At 31.4% G+C, this 13200-nt stretch overlaps 1 pseudogene; it reads left to right on the forward strand.

Annotated features, from left to right (window-relative positions):
• Window positions 1–13200, forward strand: part of LOC149877859 (uncharacterized) — a 219495-nt pseudogene that overhangs the window by 175654 nt on the left and 30641 nt on the right.

The following is a 13200-nucleotide window of genomic DNA, read 5'->3' on the forward strand; positions in this document are numbered from 1 at the left end:
AGGTCAAAGGATTGCATAAGTCAGGTAAAATCAGAAAAAGTAAACGAAAATTGACAGCATTAACAACCTCCATTTAAAAAAAAGCAGCCACTTCGCTTTATATACCAGAAGAAAGTTTTGAAGAAAAGTCAAGTTTTGGTAATGAGTATATGGAAAAAGCAAACTTGTTTGATAATATGATGGTATTGTTAGCTAATAAAATTGCAGAGTCCACACCAACGTCTTAAAAAATACAACTGACAACACTTGCTCCAACTGACTGGTAAATAAAAAAAGTTTCTGAAATATTACATGTAACAAACTATGTAACTCGAACTGCACGTAAATTAGCATTAGAAAAAGGTATTTTAGCCATGCCTAATCCTAAATTAGGGAAAGTTCTTCCTGATGTAACAGTTTAACTGGTCAAGTCTTTTTATGAAGATGATGAATATAGTCGTATAATGCCTGGTAAAAAGGATTATGTAAGCATAAAGAAAAATGTTCACATGCAAAAATGTTTGCTGTTATGTAATTTAAAGGAATTCTTTGTTGCTTTCAAAACCATGAACCCAGAAATAAAAATAGGGTTTTCAAGGTTTTGCACATTGCAACCAAAATGGTATATTACTGCTGGTGCTTCAGAAACACATTCAGTATGCGTCTGTGCTATTCATCAGAATTTAAAACTGCTTTTACATCCTCTTGGTGTGACATACAAAGATCTGTTTCCTTGTATTGTATGTGACATGACTAATAAAGAATGTATGATGCGTAAATGTAAAAGATGCCAGGCAACTATGAATGCATTGGTTGAAAAACTTTATAATTTAATTGGAGAGTTTGAAGACGATGATGAAGTAGAATTTGATCAGTGGACAACAACAAATAGGTCAAACTTAACACATAATAAAGAGCCAGTGTCTGAATACATTGAATTAGTATGTAAAAAACTGACTAAACTTGCACCACACTCATATTTAGCTAAGAGTCAAGCATCATACCTGAGATCAAGAAAGGAAGATATGAATGAGTTAACAGCATTATTTCTGGGTGATTTTTCAGAAAACTATAAACTTGTAGTTCAGGATGAAGTACAAAGCTTTCATTGGACAAATTTGAATCTTTGTTTCCATCTTGAAGATTTTGGTCTTTCTGCTAAATGGAACTTTTTTGCAACTAGTCACGGTAAGCAACCTTGTGATAGGATAGGTGGTACAGTCAAACGTTTAGCAACACTAGCAAGCTTGCAGTGTTGATGAAGATTTTGCTTTCATTCATGATTTTGGAAACATCCCTGTAACAACTGTAAACTTAGTACCAGGTGATTATGCCTGTGTTTCCTATGAGCAAAAGTGGTGGATAGGAGTCATTGAAGACATTAATCTAGAAGAAAAAGATGTGCTTGTCAAATTTACGTGTCCAAATGGTCCTGCACGGTCATTTAAATGGCCACCAGTGGATAGCCAATGCTGGGTTCCAGATGTCCACATCATTTGCAAAGTTGAAGTACCAACTACAAAAACAGGGCTTTGCTACTATTTAGCAAAAAATTTGGTGTTCATATCAAACCTTAATAACTCCTCAAGTAAACGTAAGGCCAAAAAAAATTGGTTCGTAAAGTTGATATACATCTTATCTTTAAAAAAATAAAAATAAATTTTTTTTTCTATAAGTCAGATTTTTTTTATAGCTATAATTGTCAATGCCCTTTTTTATTGTCATTGTTAGGTACATTTTATGAATCCTAGAATAAACTACATTGCCTTGCTTCGAGAGATACAAAATTAAAGTTTTCGGACTTAGCAGGTTTTAAGCTCTTTTGGTACCAAGTTTCAGAATCATAGCATAAATAAAAGCACCATATAAGGGTAATAATAAACGGAAACATTTTTGGCACTTTTCCCCCCTCATTTTTCAGTCAAAATCAAACTAACTTCAAGTTGCTGTAAATCCTAAACGGATTAGAATTTTATAAAAAAAATTTACAGTCTTTCCTAAGTTTTGTCTCTAAACATTTGTGCCAAATTTCAGAAAATTTGGTGATGTAGGGTGCAGATTTGTGTTTTTTTGTGTTTTTTGAAAAATTTTTACCCATCACTAACCCCAAACTAGATTGCCGTAACTGAAAAGCTTTCTCCACCTGTCATCCCCAAAGGATTAACAAAAGCTAAAAGAACAAAAATGTATGTGTAAATTGTGTAAATTGTAATTGTAGCGTAAATTACATTTAAAAAAAAACTTAAGAAGAGCGTAAAGTCTGACGTGCTTTACGCAAAAAAATCTTCCCGATAAGAAACGAACCTTTTTCTGAAAATATGTTCGAGAGTAATATGCTCGATATCTTTGCAACAGTATAAGTTTTTCGTTATCCTTTAAAATTCAAACGTATCTCCTGAGCAGTATAACACTTTCATTCTTAAGTGTTTATAGGATTTTTGAAGCAGTAAAATGGCGAACTAAAAGGGCCTTCTTTAAGTATGCTGCTTAAATACAGACACAAAGTGAAGCAACCAAAAAGCTTTGAAAATCTCTTTAACAGACGAATTTTACAAAAAGGTTAAAGTGGTGTAGGTAGAGCGTAGTCAAGATTTGAGATATCCGTTTTACCCAAGATGGGGCGTAGGCCCCAAAGAGGGGTAAGAGTTTAAGTTAATCATAAAGCGACTCTTGTTTTTTTTAAAGTAACAGCATTTCTTTATTTTATACCGTTTCCTTTAATTTTCGTTTATTTTATACTTTTTCGTAAAAAGTCCTCTTTTTCCAGTGATTTTAAAGTTTATTTCCGACGATGAATTTATGACGTCGGTATGTTGCACAAAAAAATTTTGTTCAATTGTAAAGTTTTTTAAAAAATGCAGTTTCACGCAATTTACTCTTTGTTTTAACAGTTGAGTTTTTTTAAGTTGAGGATGTTGAATCAAATCATATAAAAGGAAAGCATGCTAGGATTATTTTAGATTAGATAATCGGTAATATGCAAATACTTTTTTCACATGTTTAATGAATTGGATTTTTGAAATCTAGAACGATTGTTAAATAAATGCAAGGGTCTTTGAATATCTTTTGTTGAATCTGTATTTCTGTGATGTTACTGTAGTGTATACTTCAAATTTTTATTATTTAAAAATTAGAACTTAGAAGGGCGGATATTGCAGCCATATACCAAACCATTAATCACTTATTTTACTTTATATCGATGTCTTTGAACCTGAACATAGGTAGCTTCTCATTGGTTGTGATTTTTTCCAAATCTAAGGGATAGAATAAGAGTCCAGCAGAATAGAAGGGAACAGTAAAATAGTACTAGAACAGTCAAATACAAGTTCAACTTAAATTATATCTTGTCACTTCACTTCACTTTAAACTTTTTGTTTATAAAACATGAACTTTAAGTCATTGAGCTTAAAACCTGAACGAAGTCACGTGACGTTCGTTTGTTTACTTTTTGTATGCACTCGTTTCGTTTACTCAAACAATTTCGAAGACAGCTACATATTTGGAAACGAATTTGAAAACCCTCAGAAATTTTAAACAACTTTAAAACACGCCATTTTCGTGTTTATACAACTTTTACGATTTTGAAAACCGCGAAAATATGCCTTATTTGAACTGACACGATTTTGAAAACCGTCAAATTAAATTTTATACAACTTTTTACGATTTAGAAAACCGCAAAAATATATTTTATTCAAAGTAAAACTGTTTTGAAAACTGTTAAATTAAGTTTTATAGATTTTTTAACGATTAAGTTATAACGATTAAATTAATTAAGTTTTATAGATTTTTTAACGATTTCGAAGCACGTTCACACACGACTTTTAGCGACGTCGAAGCTTCGACTTCGAAACACATCGACCTTGATTATTTTATCTCTAGTTGTTACCAAACCGAACCTGAACTTTAAAATTGTCGGGAACAAACCGAATCAAACCAACTGTCTTGATCCTAAACAAGCCAAATAGAGGTTTGCAAAAGTGAAAATTTCGCGATTCGCATATCTCTGCAATACATAATACGTAACACAATACATAACTTAACACATAATATACCGTGAAGTAAGAATTATTTTGTTTTCTCATTTTAAATTTTGGGAGAAAATAAGTTAGTAATTTTAGTAAGTAATAATAACTTTTAAAATATATTTCATTTTCAAATTTTTACTTCTAAATAAGTTGTTCAGAGAAGTTAATAAAATAATAACTTCTGCTTTAAATAATTTCTATACAAATTTTCTAAAAAATTTGTATAGCAATCAGTTAGTACCTACATAATGTATAAAGAGTGAATGCTGGACACGCTTCCGTTGCGTTGAAGTTGGGGATGAGGTTCGTCGCTAGATTTATTGCATATATGATTATTTAGTTTTATAAATATGTCAATTAATTAATAATCACCTGCATTTCTCAGACATTGCATATTACACACAATGCCAAACTGATCAGAATTCAAGTTTGATAATTAACTGAATATTAAATGCTAAATAGAGTCTAAATTGACCTTAGTTACAATACATTTTGATTGAGTTTTGTATAACTGCGAGTGATCATGTTTTAATCAACAGGTTGTCAAGGTGTTTGCCATTTGTAAGCAGTGTGGATTATGGTTGTCAGTACCAATTGGTCATACTACAACTCTACAAAGACATAATACATCACACATCAATGAGATCAACTCATAACCTGGACAATTAAAAATGACAAGCTTTATACCTAAAAAGACAGGTTATAATAATATAGTTATAAATATAATTAGCGGATCTTGTTTTTTTCTATTTACTGTTTAACTTTTCACCTGTTACTTGCTGCCATTGATGGCAAAATATATTTGCTATAAGTACTTAACAATATTTTAGAAATACAATGTTTTTGGTAGACCAAAAAAAAAGCCATTATGTATTGCTTTGTATTTAATGTCTATTGTTTATTGCTTTATGCTTTACAGGCTCCTTAACAAAAACGTGAACATCCTCAACGTGCAGCCCTGTGGATGATTGCTAAAGACATTCAGCCATTCTCGCGTGTTCAGGATGATGGGTTCCGTCACTTTGCTCAAACAATAATTTATATTGGATCAAAGTAAGGATTGTTGCAACTTGAGAATATTATGTGTGATCGAACAATTCTTTCTAAGAAATTACTACCAAAGTTTTACAACGAATATGTTCGAAAGCTGAATTACAAACTTGCTGGGGTTACTCATATCGCAATAACAACTGATCACTGGATGACATTCCAAAATACTTTTGTCAGACCTTTACATCACATTACTTAAACAGTAATTATTGCCTTATAAGTAAACGTGATGGATTATTTGATTTTAGTGAGTCTAAAACTGGCATTGCCGTAAAAGTCAAGACAACTAAAATGCTTAAAAGACTTTTCCCTCTGACTAAAAGAAGTGACAATTCGGTATTTGTGACTGACAAAGGGAGTGATATGAAGTCGGCTTATCGCTACGATGTTAGACTTAGCTGTACAGGTCATAATCTGAATATAGCTGTTGAAAAGACTTTGAAATCTTCTGGTGCTAATTTAGTTCATGAAATGATGTAGACTTCAAAAGAAATGGTGGGCTACTTCAAACATAGTGGGAAAAACCAGGAACTAAATAACACTCTAAAACAGGATAATGCAACTCGTTGGAACAGTCAATTTTTTCTTTTGCAATGATTGTTATGCCAGTTAGATCTTGTCAAGTCCATTCTTGCTGATTCAAAGCAGTTCGACAAACTTGAGCAACTGAACAACGTTAACGAAAACTGTTGTATGACGTTGTAGAATTTTGCATCCTTTTCATAAGGCTACTGTGCAATTGTCACATGACAATGTGCTGACGTCCCTTGATATATGGCCGATGCTATTTTGTCTTCGGTCAGTCTGTAAGATCAATGGTTTAGACAGTGACAGTATGCGAGATTTGAAGGCAACTTTTCTGTCCAGCTTAATAGAAAAATATATTATTCATCCATTGCACAAGCTATCAACACACACTGTTCTTTCTTACAAATACTTGTCTTTCGTCAATGCAGAAGATGGCAATTTTGTTTATTCAGAGATGCGTAGTATGGTAGACAAAACTATTTCTTCAGCAAATCAGGTGATACGCAAGGATTCAGGCAATACAGGTATAGACAGCTTTAGTGAGTACAGTCATTCAGATCAGCTGCCTCCTTCAAAGAAGAATAAATCTTATCCTGAATCGTATGATTCGCTGGCAGACATTAAAACAGTTGTCGTTTTTTGTCTAAGGTCGACAGTTATGAAATAAGACATGAATTTCAAAAATACTTGCTACAGCACGTGACAGCGTGTGATGCATTGCAATTCTGGAAAGACGATGAGCGTGAACATAAGCTTCCGATGAAATCATTGATAGGTAGAAAGTTGTTGGCTATTCCTGCTAAAAGTACTGCCTGTGAAAGAGTGTTTTCAGTGTGTGGGGTGACGATGAGTGAGCGCAGGGCTCGTCTAAACCCAGAAACATTAGAAATGCTGATAATTCTCAAATACAACATGCAGTTCCTATTACTAGACTCACAGTAGGCTACTTAAGCTATCATTACCTGTTTTCAGAAAGTTACTGTTTTAATGTTTTGTGCACTTTAACTGCAGCTATTAGTTATTAGCCACTGCATTGTTTTTTAAACTTTTGAAGTTGCAGTTAATTGCAAGTTATTTTAAATAATTTGCAATTCTTTAACTACTTAATATTACTTCAATTTATTTGTGTTTTATGATTGTGGATGTAAAGCTTTGTAACTAATAAAAAAAACAGTTGTGTTGATACCGAACCGAACCCAAAATTTACTTGTTACCGAACCGAACCAGAGCTGTGCTTATCGAACACGAACATTAAATATATACGAACCGAACCCGATTTTTAAAAAAAGGGTTCGATAGCCATCTCAACGAAAACTTTAGTTATATTTCAATTTTATTTAATTATTACAGTGAATACAGTTTTTTACTTGAATATGTCATAATAAGAATTAGAAACTGATGATAGATAATTTCTATAATAATTAGTTTATGTCTCAAGTTATACTATTCATAACAAAAATAAAACTTTATAAAATTTTTTAAATTTTAATGTTTGTTGTTAAATAATTTTAGGAAGTCAAAGAGTAATGGTTCATATTAAGAAAAGAAATCAAGAAAGCATCATTAAGCCATGCAGTTGAAGTTAATAAGCATCTTTTAAAAAGTGATTATCTTCATAGCCATATATTGTTAAAAACCTATTTTCACATCAGAACTTTCATTCTGCAATCGAAGGGATTTCTGATCCTGCGGTTTTTATTACACTTTTATAACAAAAGGTTGTTAAATAAAAACGGGAAAAGTAAACGGGAGACGAAAAAAACCTGTAACAAAGATAAACTGATATATCAGAATTAGATTTTCAAATAAGAAAAACGGTCGGTTTTTTATCTTTCTAATCAAAAATCGATTAAGTCTGGATAAACCGCCTAGAAAACCGGAATGAAAAGGTTCCTAAAAGGTCCGTACTTTTTTTGATAACTATTATGTATAAACGAACAATATCTTATAACTAAAGTTTGGTGAAAAAAATTTTTTCAAAATGTTAAACAGTTCTTTAAATATTTCGCTATTTCCTTTTTATTGTCAGAGCGGACGCGTAGTACACAGTGACAAATAGTTTATTTCAGGATGCCTCGTTTTGGACTTATTTCGCTTTAATAATATAATTCCATCCTTTTGTTTTGTTAAGCCCCTATTATTATTTGATTAAGACTCTCACTCATCGACGCCAATTGTTTTAAAAAATAAAATAATTTGACATCAGTTTTAAAAAAATCAACAACAGAGTTTAACCTCAATGCAAGAAAGTTAACTAGATAAACGAGCTAGATTCACTTGATCCATAAAACACTAGGAAGCTGGAGCGAGAAAAAACGCGTTTCTTTAAAGACATAGCGAATTGAAAACAACTAAAAACTTTGATTGTCATATTATTTATTTTTATTTGTAACTTTCTAATGGTTCCTTTATATTTTGAATGATTGCTTTTATTTCGAATTGTTTTATTTTAACTAAACTTTTTGATTGCAATATCGTGACGTAACTTGAAACGTTTTTAAGTGAAACTTTCAACAACTAAAACTAAAACTAAAACAAAAAAACAACTGAATCAAGAACTCACCGATCTCCGTTTGGTTCATCGCAGATTTCGGTTGGTAGTTTTTCATTATACTAAAACCAGTTCAAACATTTTATTGATTTAATGGGTTTTTGCTTTTTTGTTTTCTATGGTTTGCTGTTGCATGATTCAGTTTTAAATTTTCAACGTGCTGGTTTATATCAGTTCGAGAAAAACTGTAGAACTCAACACTTGTTTTGTCGATCAACCAACTGTTCACATAAAGATCGCAGAAAAGAACTTTTGTAATAAGGAAAATGGAGATAATGTATAACCGGTACGTCATCTACTTTTGTTGTACTCTTGTGATTTGTTACCTGATTTTTCAACAAATTTAGTTTCATAGTTAGAAAAGCCGGTGAAAAAATAGGAAAATATGACTTTACTGAAGTGAATAACAAAGGCAGGATGAAGTGAGAGTACATGAATAATTAGTACATGAAAAGTTTGTAACGGAATAACAAATCTTGAATATGAAAAGTTTAATACAAGAAACCAAAATATCAGAAATCTGATTAAGAACCCTTCTTGAAAAACCTCTCACATTATAAACGTCTTTCAATTGAAAATTCGTCTTACAATTTAAAGCTTCTTAGTGCTTCGTTTTGGACTTCAAAACTGTTCATTATTGCTTTATTAATAATTATTTCAAAATATTGCCACAAGTCCTAATTTATGTAGATCTCAATTGTGCAGGTACTGCTGCATTATTTAGAATTGCTCAAGTTTCTTTTAATATAGTTGCTTTTGGGAAGATGGATTATTGGCATCTTTTTTGTTCTTAAGGTGCAGAGTCGCCGTAAGTCAAACCACTTTAACAGTCAATAAAATGTATTCCATCAATAGGAAGTTTACTGGGATGACAGTTTTGTTTCAGTGACTAAGGGAGTTCCTGAAATATCTGATATCAAACTGTTTATTTCACTTCTAAAACTGCTCTAAATATTTTGACGCAGCACCTATTTCTTCGTACTCGTTTATCAACCGTGAAAATAGTTTGCTAACAAACTGAAGAGGGTTTTACTGAAATTTATCATTGCAATTAACGGACCTCTTTTTCGTAGAACGGCTTTAAAAGACGAAGTTGTCATGGAGAACGAGTTCGACGATATAAAGGGTAATAAAATATTTTTAATATTTCCCATTCGAGACAGATTTTCGATTTCCAAAAAAAACCTTCTCTTTCAGTTGAAAAGTTTCCACAAGATGTGTTTACAACGCTTGCTGATTTGTTGACATATGATTGGCAAAAGTTTGCTCGATGTCTTTTGGTTGATGACTCAGCAATCGATAATGTAAAAGAAGAATTTGAAACAACGAGAGAACAAACTTTGCAAATATTGAACCAATGGCGTAAAAATAATCCATCAAAAAAATGGCGAGATGTGAAAAGTGGATTACTTTTTTGCAAGCGTGAAGATTTGATCAGTGAATGCGAACGAAGTAGGTATTTTGAACTTGATAATTTTTGTGCAGCTGTTGCATACCGATGTTCTCCTGCGGCCCCTGAATATTTATTAGAGATAAAAAAAAAAAAAAAAAAAAAAACACAAAATATAAAAAAAAAGTTGCAGACCATTAAAAGATTTTTTTACCTAACACGAACATTTTTGAAAAGGACAAACTCTCTATTATTTATATGGCAAATTTGTCACAGATCTTTCGAGCCTTTTTCTCAGTAAAGTCATTTAGCAATTTTGCGGACTAAATTCCCAATTGAAATAAATCAAAAACTTAGTTATTTATAGCATTATTATATTTAATTACTAAGTTAACAATATTATTTAAAAATATGAAATAAAAGCTGAATGTGACTCCTTAACTTAATTTTTTTTTGCAGCCGTCCTGCATTTCACGGTTATAACCTCCCACCCTTCCCCAAAGAGTAATACTACATAAACTTCTAACGAACAAAAGTTTTTTTCAACTTTTTCAAAACACTTTCTTAGGAAAATTGATTTCGATTTCGAAAATATAACTGTATTGCGACGAGGTTCTCAAATTAAAAATCAAAATGTTCCTCTTGGAGTATTTTACATGTAAAATGTTTTTTCTGAAAAAAAACTGCAATTGTTTTAAATAGCCTTTACAAATGGAATTGCTTGAAAATAAAACAAACTTATAAACAGAATATTTTATCATGATAATAGCAAGCGCATTAAATATTATATTCAGCAGATAGTGACAATTTTAATAGAAATCGTCGATTTAATCGTCATTTAAGTCTTGGAATAAATTTATTATGTTTTTCCTTTCAAAAACAAAACAACTGAAATGCGAAATGCCGTTCAAAAACTGACTTCTAAACATTCCTCAAAAATGTCACCTTGCAGTTAAAAATTAAATGTTTTTGTATTTTAGAGTTAATATCCCGACACTCCATTTTTGGTATCCTGCCGCCGACAAAAGCCTTCTTTTCACGTGACGATGAACTTAATCAAATTCATAAATACGTGTGCCAAATAAACGATTCGGGTAAATCAATCACGATTTTAACTGGAATGTCTGGAATTGGAAAGACTCAGCTCGCTAGAAAATATGCAGCATTTTATAACAACTATTTTGATAGTATTGTGTGGGTGGATGCAGCATTTGATAAAATACAAGTTTCTCTGACTAATCTCTGTCACCAACTAGGGTTAAGCGTAAGAGATCCTCAAGGCGATCCGTTTGATATTGAAGTAATTTCTAGAAAAATACATCACTACTTTGAAAGAGAAAAAACGCTTTACATCTTCGACAACGTCGACGATGAGAGTGTGAAGAATTTTGAAAAATACGTATCAAATAAAAAAAATGCATTTACTTTGGTAACATCGCAATGGAAATCATGGTCTACCAATGTTAATCAAATTCAAGTTAATTCTTTCTCACCTCAAGATGCGTTACTTTTTGCAAAAAGAAATATTAAACAAATATTAACAAACGATGACGAAAAACTAAAAGAAATAACCAAAGTGCTTCAATATCATCCACTCGCTATTAATCAAGCCATTCTCTATATAAGCAGCAACAGCGTTTCTTTGAAGGAATATATAGATCTCTTTCGATCATATTCTTTCGAAATGCTCGAGGAAGGTATCCAAACTGAACAGGGAACAAAGTCTACTATAACATCAATTAGCATAGTATTAAACAAAATAGAAACATCGAATAAAAAATCGATGGAAATTTTGAACCATTTATCGTATTGCGACGGTCAACACATTACAAAAAAGTTTATTCAGGGTATTTCAAAACACTTGAAAATAAACGAAGAGCTTTTGATAAATCGAGCAATAAGTTTACTAGTAAGTTATTCGTTGCTTGATTGTTTCGACGATGACAATGATAGTTACGCGATGCACGAAATGACACAGTTAGCGTGTAAATGTTATCAAAAAGGCAAAGAAATAACAGAAATATGCAACGTAAACATCGCCCATTTTCTAAAACTAGAGTTGGAAGTGGTAAAGGAACACATTGACGATGGAAAGCACTTCTATAACCATTTCATCCATATGTTTCATATTAACAAACCAAAAATGTGTGAAGTGTTCCATCAACTGAGTGAGAGAATCCAAAGTTTCTTATCAAACAAAGGTTTTTTTCGAGAAGCAATAAACATTCTCGATGCCATTGAAAAGTATAACACAAAATCTTATGGAACTGAAAATGAAATAACCTTAAAATCAAAACATAGTATAGCACTCTGTTTGAATGATATGGGAAAATATAATGAAGCTTTAGAAATTTATTATCAAATTGATAAAATACAAACGGATATTTTAGGTATCAATCATCCATCAACATTGGATACAAAAAATAACATAGCAGTCTGTTTGTATGGAATGGGAAAATATAATGAAGCTTTAGAAATTTATTATCAAGTTGATAAAATACAAACGGATATTATAGGTATCAATCATCCATCAACATTGGCTACAAAAAATAATATAGCACTCTGTTTGAATGATATGGGAAAATGTAATGAAGCTTTAGAAATTTATTATCAAGTTGATAAAATACGAACGAATGTTTTAGGAATCAATCATCCATCAACATTGGATACAAAAAATAATATAGCACTCTGTTTGTATGGAATGGGAAAATATAATGAAGGTTTAGAAATTTATTATCAAGTTGATAAAGTACAAACGAATGTTTTAGGAATCAATCATCCATCAAGATTGGCTACAAAAAATAATATAGCAATCTGTTTAAGAGATATGAAACGAATGTAAATGGAAAATAAAAAGTTTTGAAAGATATGTAATAAAAGATAGGAATGGAAAATCGAAGTTGTCAATTATTTTAATCGTTTTTGAAAATCCTGATTTGTGTTAATATATTAGAAATACGTAAATAAATTTATGGAAAAAGTTTAAAAAACACACTCATATAAAAATGTTCATAAGAAATATTGCTCAGAAAAAAAAGTTTACTACACACCTGTTCAAAATTCAATGCATTGGTAACCGTGGCAGAACAATATCTTTATAGTATTTGCCTTGTTTAGGGATCTGATCAATAAACGTTTCTGGCCAATAAAAGTTTATCCTCAGTGCAATCCTTTCCACGGCCCTTTCCATGGCCATTTAAAAAAAAATTAGCGTGTTTTAGAATAAAAAAAAGGCAAAACACATCACTGTTGTTGCTACAAACCTTTTTTTGAGTAATATTTTACTACTTTCTTTCTTTAAAAATTACAGTTTAAAACTAAAAAGTCTGTTTTCATTCATTTTCTTCAACATCGCTGTAAATATTCACGTAGCTAATAAACTCTGGAAGAACCCTCAAACAACCCGTAAACTTAATCGTTGATATTAAGATTCTCAAACCAGATTTTATTACTACAAACTTTTTTTCATACTTCAAATCCGGAAGTATTGCATTTAAAAAAAGCGATTATTATCTCCGGTCTTTTCGAGCCTATTTTCTAATTCGAAGAGGCCATCATATAAAAAACATTAACAATTCTGCTCCAATAAAGAAGATCACTTCAAGCCTAACATTCAGATGACGGTCATAAACTTTAATTAGACAGGCAAAATTTCTAAAGTTTGCTAAAAGTTTTTT

The sequence above is a fragment of the Hydra viridissima genome, unplaced genomic scaffold, assembly GCF_058129835.1.
Source record: "Hydra viridissima isolate aposymbiotic clone 2 unplaced genomic scaffold, HvirCarnegie_v1 scaffold_16, whole genome shotgun sequence".
Taxonomy (NCBI): domain Eukaryota; kingdom Metazoa; phylum Cnidaria; class Hydrozoa; order Anthoathecata; family Hydridae; genus Hydra; species Hydra viridissima.